We start from the raw sequence: 12,896 nt of genomic DNA, 5'->3' as shown, positions 1-12,896 counted from the left end.
TTAAAAGAGAATTTTGTGATATGTACATATTTAAATAAATGGATGGAGACGGGAGCATATAGATCTGAAGTGAGTAGTGTTTTTTTCTTTTTTCCCTTGAGTTGTTTTTAGGAAGAAGGTTTAGAAATTAATAAGAATAACAAGCAGAGTGGTGATAAAGAAGAAAGCATTCTTAAGGGGCCCAATGTTTTTTCAGAAAAGTTAGGAAGAAAAAGTTAGTCAGGTCTAGATTTTTCAGAAGAAATAGTGTGAGACAATTCTACAGTGGCTTTCACTATTTTGTTTTTAAAGATTTCTGTTTTTTTAAACAGGTACGTACTTGGTTTCCCAGTGATGTGCTAAATTTTATATGAAATTAGCCTCTTTTTTCTTAACTGGAATATAAAGGTGTCAGATATATTATACCATTAAGAGATGTCTCCTATTTGAATAACTCCTTACACTTTATTCTTATTTTGATGAAACAATTTTTATGAACTATCTCTCAACCAAGAAAGCATTCTGAGAAAATTATAGCATATTTCCTTATATAGGATTAGGTATCTTCAAACATCGATAAGATACGTAGAAAGTATTTCCAAATTATGTTGTTATTATAGAATTCTGTTATTTATAATATTATGTTCTGTTAAGTTTTATGAAATGTCTTTTTGCTACAGTTCTCAACAGTTCTGAACTAGAAGTATTCCTTTATTGAAACCCCCTTGAAACTGCCTTGTAGGATGCAGCTGCTTCATTCATTACTGTTTTTAGAGCAGTGGTGTCTCAGACACCTGCTGTCTGACATCTCCAAGTTGCCAGTACGTTGTGGGCTTCAATTGGAAATACGTACTGCTGAGTGAAAATGCCTAAGCGGCAAGGTCAGGGCTTATTGACAATCACAGTGTAAGACCTTGGAAGCTTATATTCCTATTGCCATTACTTTTGTCTTTTGGAATTGAGAGACCCAGATTTTAAAACCACCCTCATTTTAATTCAGGTCTACTTTAAGGCTGAAAATTAGTTACTTTCCTCTGGCAGATAAGATTAGAACGTAGTCTCTCAGCAGTCTTGTTCTATAAAATTAATAGCTATTTTATGTTAAAGTATAATAATTTTATAATGTAATACTTGCCAAGGGCCCCATTTTGGTAGAACAGTTCTGAAATTGTCCTTCAGGTCTGAAGAGCCAGAGAATTGTCAAGAAGGAATGAAATCAGTAGAAAAATTATTTTAATAGAGAATTGAAATACTCACTGTCTTGTTTTTTATTCTGGTTTTCCCCAACACCTAAGAAGATTGTAATTGGAAGCCAACCCTCTTTTCATTAAGGTCCTATGGCCTACCAATGAAAACATTTTCAAGCTATGTAATTGAAATTTACAAGTCCATTTGGATTATTTTGAATAGACATTTCCTTGAATGAAATCATATTTAAAAATTGATATAAAAGGGAGCATAATGTCAGCAATTTGAGCAGTAAGTACAATGCTTAGTGCGTTGTATAAATGTGTATATAATCTTTTCAAGCCTCGCCCTTTGACCTAGCAATTATGTATTATTTCTGTTTGAGAAAATGAGGCTTAGAGAGTGTGAACTAGAAGCTAGGTCTGTCTGATACCAGAGTTTACAATATTGTAAACTAAAGAAAGCAAGAAAGCCTAGACAGTTAAGGAAACAGTATCTGTTTCTCAGAATATTTTTCAGAGAAAGGATTGTAATTCTTTTTGTTCTCATTCTGAGCTTCTTTTCTCTGTTGAAGATGAGCTATTTTAAGGAATGCCAGGCAGATCCCTGAAGTAGGCAGTAGATGGTGACTGTTTATTTCTGCATTTCTCTTAATGTTAAAGGGAGTAGCTATAGCTAGTCTTCGTTACTTTGTGGGATTTTTAAGCTATATCATAACATGATATAGTCAAAGACATTCTGAATGATGTTACTAGCAGATTTGTTTTATAATATAGATGTGTCCCTAAAAGTTTATGTGAACTGCTTTTGTTAAATCCTATTTTCCTTATAATGTCAGAGGTAGCTTTCATCAAGTGTGCCATAATGAGCACTAAATCAACCACGGAAATGCTCTGAAAAATTCCTAACGTGCTTTCTACATTATGTTTAAAAAACATTTTTTTCTATGGATTTTCTGTCATATTATCACAGTTATCCAAAATTAAGTGTTCTGTTTTGAGATTGCTTACTTCTTAATCTAAGTTTTAGTTGTAAGATTAGTAATAACATAGTTGTCTTTTATTAGACAATTGTTTAAACGCAAATTTCAAAGATATTAGAAGAGAACAACGCCTTTAAAACTTCAGGTAGTATGTTTGTTAGTGTGGGATGTGAGAAATTTGGACATTTTATAATTAAGGAATAATGTTAATTACATAGAAAATTGACTAGTTAATTTATCAGGTGTAATTTTTTTTCATTATTGCATTCTGGTTTCAGTTATTCTTTCAGTAGGGGCATGTTTATCTCATGGCTTGACTATCATTGAATCTATTTCTTCTAACAATTCAGGTATAGACTTTAGAATTATGCAAGTTTAAATATAAATCATGAAGTTTTACACATTTGGTTTTTTTTTTCCTTTTTCCATTATTTTCTAACTGTGTGATCTTGGATAAATTATATAAATATTTTGCTCTTTAGTTTCCTCACCTGTTAAATGGAGTAGTTGCTGTTTTGGATTTTTATGAAAATTAAATGAAATAACATAGGTAAAGTTACTGGTGTAAGAGTAGGAGCTCCAAAAAGTTCTGAGTATCTAGTATATTTGGTTTCTATTTTATATTGCTAATTGATCAATATTTTGTATCAAAAGGGAAACATACAGCTTTTTAAAAGTTTGTCTATCAAGCTATTCTCGTCCTTTCTTTGAAGATCTCCCTCTTCTCTCCTCAAAAGAGAAGAATTTAGTACTCTAGACTCTTTTTAAATATTTCTATCATGTCTGCATCTCTGGCTAGCCCTCAGGAGTTCATTTTGATGATTAAGGATTGGTAGCAAAAGTTTCTAGACCAGTGATTTTTCTTACTTACATGTCCCCTCTACTGTAGTGATTCTGATAAACTCATCTTCATCGTGAATCCCTTTTTAAAATGAGAGGTGTCACTGATGAAAGTGTGTTGTGCATGTGAATAATTGTGATGGCAAAACAAAGGTTAAAAGCTATCTGAGTGATGGTGATCTTCAGAGTCAGAAAAGTGACAGGTGGCTTGGCTGTTTAAGAGGAGGATATAATCCAGTGACTTAGCATGTTTCGCCACTGATAGAAGTTTACAAAACTGGGCAGGGTGTCAGGGCCTCAGCCAATCAAAAAGGGAACTGAATGTAAATCAAGAAATAAGACCATAGCTCAGATATTTAGAGTGAACCAAGCAATGCAGACTTAACCTACTTAGGTGGCCAGAATTATGCCGGATAGAAGGGTTAGAGATGCAAGACTAATCCATATGTCACTGGCTGATTGTTCTCAGTATATCGCTGTGTGGTCTGACTTGGTCAGGATTACCTTAAGGATTTTTAAGGGTCTGAGCCTATGGAATTGATTTCTGCTATGCCCTAGGTGAGTGGGTCTTAGGAAAGGTGGCAGCTGAGCATACCTTCTCGTAAGGGACCCATCTTCCTACTCAGTTTTCTACAGAATTTTGCTGTTAAAATAATCTTTTATTCTTCACATGGTTATGAGAACAGCATTCTGAATGCTTCTATGGTTGCCTCTATTTTGAGCTTCCTACTTATTCATTGGAAGAAGGCCCAAGAAAATGGACCCAAAATTGACTAGCTACTATTAAATGGATGAGTTAACCTCTTTCTAGATCTAGATGATTTCTTTGTTCCCATCATATTCCCATTTAACATGCTTGAATTTATCTGTACTTGTTAGATGCTCTTTCCTGCATTGGTCCCAGATCCCAAATGTCAGCCTCGGTCCCCACATATGTCATAGTGTGAGCCCCTCATCTAGTTGGGCTTGACTTTGATATTGTTTCATATGATATCAGTACTAATATATCTATCATAATGTGGGCTTCTCACTACTTGAATGTGAACATTTAAAGATGTGTATATTTTTTGTATAAGGTTGGTGCAAAACTAACTGCGGTTTTTGCAATTACTTTTCACCTTTTAAACTGCAATTACTTTTGCACCTAGTACAATATGGCCCCTAAATGCAAGTTTACTACATTATCTAATGGTTAGCTGATATTTTTTCCTAAAGCTGAAAGAAAAAGTGAAAGCATTTTACTGTTGAGATATGATATGTTGATTGCCAACATGGAGCCTTTCTAAAATTTTTAATGGTAATTTGGTCCATTGGTGATTTTTGCCTTGTGTGGTATCTTTAGTACCTAACTTTTGTATGAGATTGGGCATCATTATTCGGATTGTCAGTATTACAGGCTCTGAACCCATCTGTCCCACAGGTGCTAACTTGTGAATAGAATCATAAGCTGAAGCTGTTGGCTCCATAATTGATAGAAATGGTTCCTTTATTCCTTAGGTTGACAAACAGAGTGTCTGGAATCTCCAATTTGTTTAGTTCCTTTACCCTTTGCTTTAGGAGAAACTAACAGCCTCAAAGTATCTATTTTGAGTCTATAGTTCAAGAGTCAAGGCTGTTAGTTTTTTTATTTCTATGAGAGGATTTGATTGGTCATCCCCTTTGGTCTCCAGTCCATCTTAAAGAATCTGTGTCTCTGCCTCTTAGTTTCAGATGTTTCTGCATCCTCTTTTCTGAAATACTCGTGAATTCAGACTGAGTTCAAAATGGTTAGATATTATTTTAGGATTCGTGTGGATGGTACATGAGTATCTTCCACATTTTTCCTTACATCCAAGCCTGGACTGCCATTTATGGGTATTGGAGGTCTCTTAGCTGATCATTGGGAGTGAGCACCTCCGTGGTCTTAGAAGCTGTGCACGGTTTTCCTGTACCTCGTGCCATTTCTGGGGCAGTTCCTATACACTGCACTCCAGCAGTTAAGGAGATGGCTTGGTATTCTTAGACCAAGATGTCCAATAGAAATATGTGATATATGTGTAATTTAAAAATTTTCTAGTAGCTACCTTTAAAAAAGTAAAAATAAACTGGTAAAATTAATTTATATATATATATATTTTATTTAACCCAACATATCCAAAATATTATTTCAAGATATGATCAATATAAAAAGCATATTAATAAGATACTTGCATTCTTTTTCTGTAATGTCTTTGAAATCCACTGTGTATACATAACATATCTGAATTAGTATATTATATTTTTAACAGTTAAAGTAAAATATTGTCCTATCAAAACAATAAAATTATATTGAATATTTTATATTGCTTCAGAGTTTGGATTTAAATTTAAGTTAAAGTTAAAATTTTAGTTTCTCACACTAGTCACATTTCAGTTGTTCAGTAGTTGTGTGGCTAGTGGCCACTGTGTTGTACAGAGCAGCTCTCAAGGGCCAAAAATTTCTTTCAGATTAATAGGTAACTTTGTTTCTTTGGAAGTAAGCTAACTTTCTCTAAGGTATTACAAGATAATTGTAAGATAGTTTTCCCTATAGGTTTTAAATAGCAGAAAACCCCTTCTTATGTCTAAGAGCCTTTCAGCCTAAGTTTTTCATTTAGTATCAGAGTCAGTTCCTGTTTGTGGTTCCCCTGTGGCTTCTTCGGATTGGGATTTATAGTTTACTCAGCTACATTCTCTTTTAAGGGCGTAGGAGTGACCCAGGAAGGAGCCCTATTTGAACAGACCTCTCGGATTATTCTGTTTAGGCTATTTTGCCAGGGCCAGGAGAACTGAATGAACAATTCAGTCTGAGGTAAGTCAGCTGATTCCCGTAGCTTCAAAGGCTCAGATTAAAGTGCCAGGTTCTAAGCCAGCAAGCAGACTGTGTAGGAAGGCCATGAAACTCACAGCTTCTGGTGGGTGCAGAGTTCTTTGCTGTGGAGAGTCTACTAGGCATCATCTGCGGAAATGACAAGAAGCTCTTTCTTCAACTTCTTTTATTTTTGAGAGAGAACAGGCCAGTATTTTTGTTTCAGATTCTTTGCTTGATTTGCTGAGTAACATAAGAGTCTGTGTAAATCCGAGATTGCAAACTCTGAATGAATTTGCTCTGTAGAAGAATTCAGTTTGAACTACACAGATTTGGGGGCTTTTTTGTTGTTGTTTTTTAAGTAGGTGGCAACATCTAAAATTTAGGAGATTTCACCTTTAGAAAAAAAAACATTTCCAGTTTCTTCTTGAAAATTTAGAAGTCTCTGATAGTGCTGGGCCAGCACGGATTGGCTGGAACTGACTAGCCGTTGCTCCCTATGATGGGAAAAGAGCAGTTTATGGGAAGAGGATCAAACAGATCCTCTTTTGAGAATCCTCTAACTTTTTCTTTCCTTTCCTCTGTTGCCTGCTCTCTCCTTTTCCTTTACTCCCTTCTCCTTTGAATTTTTTCTTCTACCAGTACATAAGAATGAAAATAATTGTTTATTTTGGGGGTGGGGGGAATGAAAAACAGATTTATCAGCATCACTCTGTATATATCTGTACATGTATAAAAAGGGATGGATTTGAGGAAAATCAGACAGCAACAACAGAACGAAAAGCACCACAGAATACTCGAGGAAGAGTGAAGGAAATTGCTAGCAGACCTTGAACTTACACTGGTAAAGGAATTTTACCATAAAAGATTATTCATGCATGTCTATGTTTTCAATATAGCAGTGTAATAATTTCTCAGTTTGGTTGGATATAAATAGAAAAATAATAATACTTAATATTTATGCAATATTTGATGTTAATTTATTAAGCATTCCTTAAATATTAAATTGAGTGCCTAACATCTGTCAGGCAATGGGGAATATATGTATGAACAGAGTAGTCAGAATTTCCTGCCTTCATAAACCTTACATTTCAGTGGGTAGAAATAATAAAGACTAATAAGTAAACTCTTTTTACTTTGTTATAAGTAAACAAAGTTTACTTATACAAAGTTTATAAGTTATAAAATCTTTGTTATATGAAGATTAACGCTGAGGGAAAAAATAAAAGAGGAAAGAGGGTGTAGAAGAGAGGAGAGATATTACTTTAGATAGTGTTGCCAGGAAAGGCCTATTTGAGAAGTTAACATTTGAGTCAAGACTAGAAGGAGGTGAAAGAATAAGTCATTTGGATGTTTGGGAGGGAAGAGTGATCCAGGGGACAAGTACAAAGCCTCTGAGGCAGGAATATATTTGGTATGTTTGAGGAATAACAAGGAAACAATTGTGATTGGAGGGGGAAAACTAGTAGAGATGAAGTCAGAGAAGTTATGGAAGATCCAGGTTATATAAGGTCATCATATAGGCCATCATTGTAAGGCAGTTTCACTGAACATGGTGGGAAGCCATTGAGGTTTTGGAACAGAGGTGAGATATTTCACTTATTTTCAAGTAATATGTATTATTTTGTAACATTTTAATATTAATGATATTGTATACTATATATGTGTGCGTGTGTGTGTGTGTGTGTGTGTGTATACTTCTTAATACATATAATATAAAGTATCATCTGCCTGATTTTTTGGAAATAGCCCGAAGGGATTATATAGTTGTTAGGATATAACTTAGGTGTAGTTGCTGTAACAAAGAGTTATAAGAATTAAAATTCAGAACAGTCTAGATAGGTAGAACATCTGTGCTCCATAAAAACCATTCAGGAGTCCAAAATCTTTCCATCTTTTTGTTTGACCATCCTTCAGGATTTTGTTGTAATCTGTGTGGCCAAACTAGGTCACTATCAAGAAGGTATTTCAGCCTGTATAAAAAGAGAAGCAGAAGAAATGCAGGACAAAGAATTTCCTTTTAAACCAGTGAGGCAGGCATTGCATATATCATTTCAGTTTACATTCCATGGGAAGGGTCACTTGGCATCAAGTGTGGTTGGGAAATGTAGTCTCAGACTGGGTGACTGATTGGCAAGGAAAAAGAGGAAAATAGAAATGACAAGTAGTCTACTACAGTCCTCCACTTTGGTCACCTAAATCTCCATGTGTATCTTCCATCCTACCTATTGAAAACAATCCTATCTTCCTTCCCCAAAGGAGACAATCTAAGATGCATTAATCCAAGCTAGCTAAGAGATGCAGTACTTTCTAACAGACCCACAAGTCCAGTGACCTGTAAACAAAACACAACTATTTGCAGCTCCCTCACACCTCCCACACACACCCAACATATAGTTGTGGATCAGAAACAGGAAAAGAGTCATAAAATCTTCCATTTGGATAAGTAAACAATGAGAAACACATAGTAGTCTCTGGTTGAGAGTAATGCTGGGCAGGAAACAAGATTCCTTGCCGGGGACATACAGTAATATCTCATATCCTTAGTTCTGCTTTTCTGTAAGAATGTCTTTGTCCATTGCACTGTGACTCCTGTCTTTACTGTCTGGATGTTTCTTCCTTATATTAACTTCCATGGTCACATCTGAGGTTGATATTGAAAGTTTGCCCACTTTGGAGTGTATATAGTTTTGATAGCCTGCTTCCTGCTTCTGTAGGTTTGCCATCCCGTAAGTTACATAGTCTCAACGGTTTGCAGGTTTGTGTATAATTCCTTTCACAAATACAGTTCTCTCAAAAATATAGTAAGGTTCTTACAAGTTTGTCTCCATTCAGTACTATGTACCAATAACTGCACCAAAGTTCCTTCCTGGTATAGTTCTTAAGCCTGCCTTTACTGCTCTCTGTGTACCCACTTTGCCTCAGTTAGTGGCCACTGTCCTTGAAGCCATTTGAAAGAGCGGGCATTGGTGGGTTGACAGCACCCTTAATCTGATCTTAGTCACAGAGGTGGATCCCTTTGTTTTGTCAAGAAGTCTTAAAAGTTCTTTGAAAAAATGTAGTCCTTTGAAAAGAAGTCCTGCATTACATCATAAAAATGGCAGCATGAGGTGGGCCTCTTGAAATCTTCCCTGCAATTTATAACAAATTGAACAACTATAATTCCACAAAGGACTCCCTGCACAGCAGACAGGCAAGATAAGAGGCACGCAACTGAAATCATCTAAAGGTGGGCAGATTGGAACAGCGGGGAAGGAGAAAGGGGCAAGTGTGGAGACATGGGCCGTGCAGGCCTAGGAGCAGACCAGAGCTCCAACCTCGGAGCTCTCTGCATGCCAGAGCTACTGCAGCCGCTGAAGAGGGAAGAATTCAGACTGCTAGTGCTCCGATTATGGCCCATAGCCCTGCCTGAGGGATCAGCATATAACTTGACTGAACCCAACAATCACGGCAGAGACCCAACACTCTCTCAGAGCAAAGACTGAGGGAAGAAGGGTGAAAGATGTAGTTTAAGCCCTCATTCTCAAGGCTTATGCAACCTGGGACAGAAGGCATAGGCATTAAGCCTAGCCGCCCCCTCCCTACCCTCCTGGAGCTCGCCTCGTCCCCACCTGCCCAGTACTGGAAGCAGACACGTAACAGTGTCAGATCAAAAGAACAGAATATTTGCAGTTCTGAGAATTTTGGCCTGTAGCCACTGACTTGCAGCCCAGCTAGTTCCAGCGAAGGGGAGGGAGCCTTGGGTGCAAGACTGGCTGTGCTGGTGGTCACTGCCATTGCTCTGAGCCACCTCTCACAACCAGCCTGCCCCTGTCCCCACCTACCTGGGTGGATCGCTGCAGTAGTAAAAAGAACTGCTGAAACACACAGGCTCTGAAACTGGTTCAGAAAGAGCTTGGAACTTCAGAAGCTCTCTACATTCCACCATGAAGGAGGGGCCCTATGACCCAGGTGAACTGTTCACAAAGGAGAAGTCTGCCTTCCAGGGAATCCCCCCATTGTGTGAGAAGCTGGAATAGTGCAGAGAAAATATAACACTACAGTGTGAGAGAGAATAAAAGACTGCAGTCAGAGAAAAAAATAAAACATTCTACCAACAACTACTGGAAAACAAAAGAAAGATTACTTCCTATCAACCTGTTGCAGAACCCACTCCTGTAGATGTCTAGGAAGAGAAATAATAATTCATTAATTGCCATGAATAACCAAGATAACACAGCTCAGAAAGAAAACGAAAAGTTTCCAGAAAATGAACTTAAAGATGTGGAAATATATGACTTAAATGGCAGAGAATTCAAGATTGTAGTTCTTAAAAAAATCAACAAGATGCAAGAAAACAGTACAGGCAGTTTAATGAACTCAGAAACAATGAAAGCACAAAATGAGCATTTTACCAAAGAGATTGACATTTTGAAAAAGAACCAAATAGAATTTCTGGAGATTAAGAACTCAATAAAAGAAATGAGGAATGAAATAGCCAGCTTAGATAGAGGAGTTGACCAGATGGAGGAAAGAATTAGTGACATCGAAGATAGAAATCTGGAAATGACATGGATGGAAGAAGAGAGAGACTTGAGAGTTAAAAGAAATGAAAAAAGTCTACAGGAACTTTCTGACTCCATCAGAAATAGCAATATAAGGATAATGGGCATACCAGAAGGAGAAGAAAGGGAGAAGGGAACAGAGAGTATATTCAAACAAATAGTCAATGAGAACTTCTCAAACTTCTGGAAAGAACTGGATCCTCGAATCCAAGAAGCAAATAGAACAACTACTTACCTTAATCCCAACAGGCCTTCTCCAAGGCACGTTTTATTGAAGCTGTCAAAAATTAACAACAAAGAATCCTCAGGGCAACCTGGAAAAAGAAGATGGCAACCTACAATGGAAAGTCCATTAGATTATCATCAGTTTTTCAGCAGAAACTCTATAAGCCAGGAGGGTGTGGACTCAAATATTCAATTATTAAAAGGGAGAAATTATGAGCCAAGAACAATATATCCAGCAAAGATATCCTTTAGATATGAAGGAGGAATAAAGACTTTTTTAGACAAACAGAAGGTGAGGGAATTTTCTAACACAAGACAAGAAATACCGAAGGATACTATTTGACCTGAAACAAAAAAAGCAAAAGAATACAAAACCATGAATAGTATTATGAACAGACAGAAGCGGGAAATGGCAACTCCTACACCAAATAGGACACTATAAACTTAAGCATAACATACAACATAAAGAAGGGGGAAAAAAACACTTTAAAAAAAGAAAGGAAAAAGACAACTTGCTACTGCAGAGCAGAAATCAACTCACAGCATAAATAAGGATAATTTGTGACAACAAAAACATAAAAGGGCAGAGAGTAAAAGTCTGAACCGGCTCAAGGGAATGGAGAAAGTAAGTAAGCATGCTGAAGAAAATGGAATACTGTAAATATGAAACTTTTCTTTTACATAAACTTAATGATAACCACTCAAAAAAATCAGGAATTGAAATACATAATAATAATAATAAAAAGAAATAGAGGGGAAAATAATAGAATACCACTACACTGGAATAATAGGCAGCGACAAAAAGTCAAAGAAACAAGGGAGACACTATCCTTCCAGAAAACCAGAGATAGAATGATAGGAAATTCTCATAAATAAATAATCACTTTAAAGGTAATTGGACTGAACTCACCAATAAAATGGCACAGAGTAGCAGATTGGGTTAAAAAACTAAACCCAGGGGCGGGCGGATGGCTCAGTTGGTTAGAACGTGAGCTCTGGGCAACAGGGCTGCCAGTTCGATTCCCACATGGGCCAGGGAGCTGCACCCTCTGCTACAAGAATGAAGTCAATGAGCTGCCTCTTAGCTCCCCAGTGGCCAGATGGCTCAGTTGGTTAGAGCGTGGGCTCTCAACCACAACGTTGCCGGTTCAACTCCTGCAAGGGATGGTGGGCTGCGCCCCCTGCAACTAACAACAGCAATGATACCTGGAGCTGAGCTGTGCCCTCCACAACTAACATCATTGACAGTTATGGATAGATCATCCAAACACAAAATGAAATAGCAGCCTTAAATGACATGTTAGATGAAATGGACATAACTAACATTTATAGAGCATTCATCCTAGGACATGAGACTATTCGTTCTTTTCTAGTGCACATGGAACATTCTCAAGAATAGACCACATATTGGGACATAAAACTAGCCTCAGTAAATTTAAGATGATTGAAATCATCTCAAGCATATTCTCTGATCACAAGGCTTTGAAATTGGATATCAACTGCAAAAAGAAAGCAGGAAAAACCACAAATATGTGGAGATTAAACAACATACTTTTAAAGAACTACTGGGTCAAAGAAGAAGTAAGGAGAGATCAAAAGATACATTGAAACAAATGAGAATGAAAATGCATCGTTCCAGGGGGAAGGGCGTTATCACTGTGTGAGGGATATAAATGATAAATGTCTATCTCATTGTTTTGTACACCTGAAACTAATTTTTAAAAAATGGAAAGAAAAAAAAATACATCATACCAAAATTTCTGGGATGCAGCAAAAGCAATTTTAAGAAGGAAATTTATATCATTACAGGCCTATCTCAAGAAACAAGAAAAATCCCAGATAAATGACCCCACGTTACACCTTAAACAACTAGAAAAAGAAACATAAATGAAACCCAAAGTCAGCAGAAGGAAGTAAATAATAAAAATCACAGCAAAACTAAATATAGAGAACAAAAAGACAATAGAAAAAATTAATGCAACAAAGAGGTGTTTCTTTGAAAAGACCAGTAAAGTTGACAGATCCTTGGCTAGATTCACTAAGATAAAAAGAGAAAAGACACAAATAAACAAAATCATAAATGAAAGAGGGGAAATTATCATGGATGCCATAGAAATACAAAGGATCATCCAAAAATACTATGAAGGATTTTATGACATCAAATTCAATAACCTAGAAGAAATGGACAAGTTCTTAGACACATATAACCCTCCTAGGCTGAATCACGAAGAATTGAAAAATCTAAATAGACTGATCACCAGTAAGGAAAGTGAATCAGTCATCCAAAACCTTCCCAAAAGCAAAAGTCCCGGACCAGATGGCTTCACTAGTG

Source organism: Rhinolophus hipposideros (assembly GCF_964194185.1).
Source record: "Rhinolophus hipposideros genome assembly, chromosome: 3".
Taxonomy (NCBI): Eukaryota; Metazoa; Chordata; class Mammalia; order Chiroptera; family Rhinolophidae; genus Rhinolophus; species Rhinolophus hipposideros.
Note: the sequence above shows the minus strand (reverse complement) of the source record.